Raw genomic sequence first — 4,285 nt, 5'->3', positions numbered from 1 at the left:
TTGTTTCCTGTTTTCATCCCTGCCCTGAAACTGCCAGCCCGACTCCCAAAATTGCTTACAGATAAAGATTCCTCCCACACCAAAGGTACCACGACAGAAAGCTCTTGCTGCCCATGGAGTGCCCAGGCTGACCCACCAATTGCACCACAAAGCCAAAGCTTCCAGGCTTCCTTTCCTGGCCAGAAGGGCTGTTATTTCCTATTCTCAGCCTTGAGCTGAAACTGCCAGCCTGACATCCAAAATTGCCTACGGATGAAGATTCCTCCCAAATCAACGGTGCCACAACAGAAAGCTCTTGCTGTCCATGGAGTGCCCCGGGTGGCCTACCAAATGCAACCAAGATTGCTCTCAGAAAGAATAGGCTAGTCTACAAAGCTCTTGCTGGGCTGGAAGCTTTGGCTTTCTTGGGCAGTTGGTGGGCCAGCCTGGGCACTCCATGGGCAGCAAGAGCTTTGTAGACTGGTCTATTCTGTCTGGGAGGAATCTTGGTTCGTGTGGAATTTTTGAGGGAGGAATGGCAGTTTGAGTGCAGGGCTAATAACAGGAAACAATCGCCATTATGCCCAGCAAAGAAAGCCTGGAAGTTTTGACTTTGTGTTGCAGTTGGTGTTACACCCGGGTCACTCCATGGACAGCAAGAGCTTTCTGTCGTGGCACCTTTGATTTGGGAGGAATCTTCATCCATAGGCAGTTTTGAGTGTCAGGCTGGCAGTTTCAGGGCAGGGATGAAAACAGGAAACAACAGCCCTTCTGGCCAAGAAAGGAAGCCTGGAAGCTTTGGCTTTGTGGTGCAATTGGTGGGTGAGCCTGGGCACTCCATGGGCAGCAAGAGCTTTCTGTCATGGCACCTTATTGATGGAAGGGCATGGACAGATGCTCACAGGCCCTTAGGGTCGGCAAAATGTTGGCTTTATTAGAAGAAAGACAAAATAAATAGTGGTTATGACGCTTAGTTCTTGTTACACTGCATTGGTTACATAAGGAAATCATACTATGCTGTCCACTGCTAATTGGATCACAACAGGTGGTCATAGGAGATGAGAAAACTTTATTCACCTGCCAAAACTCCTCCTTGGCATCTGGCATAAATCCACCTTTGTTCTAACTTTAGCTCCTGTAGCCATCTTAATGGCGTAGTATTTTTTACTGTCTGCACCCCGCCATGCCAAGGCAATACACACAGAAATGCAAGGGAAATTGTTCACACAATTTCTATCCTGTGACAGCACCTTTGGTGTAAAACAAGAAGATGCAAAAAAGAGCTCCAGAGTCAAAGACACATCCTCGTGGAGGTACAGTTGATGCTCCATTTTATTCCAAAAATTACACACATTATCAAGGGTCCTACAGGGTTCACACACTCTAGCTATAACTTTATTGGCTCTACTAGCCAAGGCACGTGCTCTGACATTCCCAGGCCCTCCCATCTTCTTCTGGTTTCTCACACCCTGAATAACATCCGCTTCTCTTGTTTACCTCTATGCAGCTTTCTCATATCTGCTGTTCAAGGACACACATCTGCTGCTAGAGAATACAGGTCCCTGCCATCCGGCACGCAGGCTGGACTGTGCAAACAGGCCTGCAGCACTATATGTCCTACATCATCTAAGATTCTCTCAACATTGGTGTGGGAGGAATCTTTGTCCATATGCAATTTTAGAATTCGGGCTGGTAGTTTCAGTGCTGCTTTCTTTTTTCAATTCTGCTCTCAAACTGCCTGCCCAACTCCCAAAATTGCATATGGATGAAAATTCCTCCCAAATCAAAAGTGCCACGATAGAAAGCTCTTGCTGCCCATGAAGTGCCCAGGCTGGCCCACCAACTGCCCCAGAAAGCCAAAGTTTTCAGTCTTTCTTTTCTGAGAGTAAGGGCTGTTGTTTTCTTCTCTCAGACCTGCGTTCAAATTGGTAGCCTGACAAGAGGTGCCAGGAGAGAAACTCTTGATGCCCTTGGAGCGCCCAGGCTGGTCCACCAACTGCAACACAAAGTCAAAACTTCCAGGCTTTCTTTCCCGAGGATAAGGGCTCTTGTTTCCTGTTTTCATCCCTGCCCTGAAACTGCCAGCCCGACGCCCAAAATTGCTTACGGACAAAGATTCCTCCCACACCAAAGGTGCCATGACAGAAAGCTCTTGCTGCCCATGGAGTGCCCAGGTTGACCCACCAACTGCACCACAAAGCCAAAGCTTCTAGGCTTCCTTTCCTGGCCAGAAGGGCTGTTATTTCCTGTTTTCAGCCCTGAGTTGAAACTGCCAGCCTGACACCCAAAACTGCCTATGGATGAAGATTCCTCCCAAATCAAAGGTGCCACGACAGAAAGCTCTTGCTGCCCATGGAGTACCCAGGCTGGCCCATCAACTGCAACAGAAACTCTCATCAGAAGGAAAACAGATAAAGCATGCTGAAGAAATCTTTAAAGTCTGTTGAAATACCAAAAAGCTTGCCTTTATGCATTCCAAAGGACATCAAGAAGGTAATACGGACCAGGAAAAAAGCATTCGGTTAGCAGATCGTGTGGGAAAAAGGCAGCAGATACGGCCAGGTAGGATTTGCATCCTTAATCCCAGATGGCAAAATCATAGAGGTAAGCTCTAATGTATCGTATTCAAAAGAAAATTTAAAATTAAAAAATCAACAAAGTCAACTCAAAGGTAATATATACCACTTAAAAACAGGGTAAGTAGTAATACCTGAAAAGGTACTATAGAAAGTTGTACAAAGGGAAAAAAGAAACTCATTTGGGACAAATGCACTACATAAACACCTAGAGAATACACTACACAATAATCCTCACACAACCAATAAAATAGAAATAGGGACAGTTGTCAAGGGTAACCTCCCAAAGCAACACTGACAAATAGATTTTTCAGAATTACCTAAGAAAAAGAAGTACCAATAACTCTTGATTCTAAAAGATACCTTCTCAAGTTGGCTAAAAGCTTTCCTGACCCAAAGCAATAAGGCTTGACAAGTTCTCAAAGTACTACTTAATGAAATTATCCCCAAGTTCAAAGTACCCAACATCATCTCCTCAGACCGAGGACCACATTTTATAATTAAAGAATAAGCAGCATTCTGCAAATTGACTGGCAATTACATCCTCCATATCGACCACAGACAAGAGGTCAAGTGGAGAAAATGAATAAAAAATATGTCAAGAAGTAAACCTGCATGGGTACCAAGCCTTACCTCTAGCCTTATTGTGAATAAGGGTCAAACTTAAGACTAAAGAAGGACTAAGCCCTTTTGAAATGTTCCCAAATACACAGGCACAGCCTCAAGTATACTATGTAGGCAAAGGATGTGCATGCATCAGGACACCTTGCACAAATATAACTATTGATGATTGTAAAGAATTAACTAATGGTACTGACTTCTGTGTTTGCAATTTTACTAAAATAATAGGATGTGACTTTAGTTACACTAGTCCTGTAACCACCATGCAATTGATCTCAAAAAAATATATGTTATATCATGGAGTGCCTAAACTACAAATAGGTGTGGACATTAATATCCTCCAGAAAATGCTCTAGCATCCTGATGTGGACCGAATGATGGAAAAGGTAAAGGTTACTTCACGTCACATGCTGTAGCAAGTGAAACATGACACAGCAGAGATTAAAAACATCATTACCGAAGTGGCAAAGACTAGAGAATATCATTGGTATATATACAATATACAACCAGCCCAGTTGTTTAACTTCCTGATTCACCCGGTCTTGGTTTTGATGCTGACAGCTTTCCTCCTTACAGTCATCAATCCATGGATGTGGTGGGAAATTAAGACTATAGCACAACACGTACATGTGCTCTGGACTGTACAAAGGGCGATGATGCAAAAGCATTTGCATTAGTTAAAAGAAAAGGGGGGAGTTGAAATAAAGACAAGAAAAATAAAATAAAAATTTAACTATGTTAGTAAATGTAGCTATGTTAGTGTGACTCCGCAAATTGTAGCTGCTTGAAAGAAGATTGCTGCCTAAACTGTGGACAATTAAGATAAAGCTAGCTTATGTAAACAAAAGGACTGTCAGGAAAGAGAGAAAGACTTTTAGCACATAACTGTGCAAGAGAGACAGAAGGAGGGGTGGGGGGAACCTAAGCTCTTTGAAATGATAAAACTTTGTGTAACTACTCTATAATAGTAAGAATAGGAGTTAGGCAACCAAAAGTCTATTTAGATAAGAGAGACTTCATAAAGAGTGTATATGATAGGTAATTTCTGAAACCCACTGTATAAAAAGCTGTGTGTTTCTTTTCTCAGCGGACATGCACGGGGGGACGAA

The sequence above is a fragment of the Manacus vitellinus genome, unplaced genomic scaffold, assembly GCF_001715985.3.
Source record: "Manacus vitellinus isolate BGI_N305 unplaced genomic scaffold, ASM171598v3 scaffold_80_pilon, whole genome shotgun sequence".
Taxonomy (NCBI): Eukaryota; Metazoa; Chordata; class Aves; order Passeriformes; family Pipridae; genus Manacus; species Manacus vitellinus.
The sequence above is the reverse complement of the archived record's forward strand: the minus strand, read 5'-3'. Positions refer to the sequence as shown.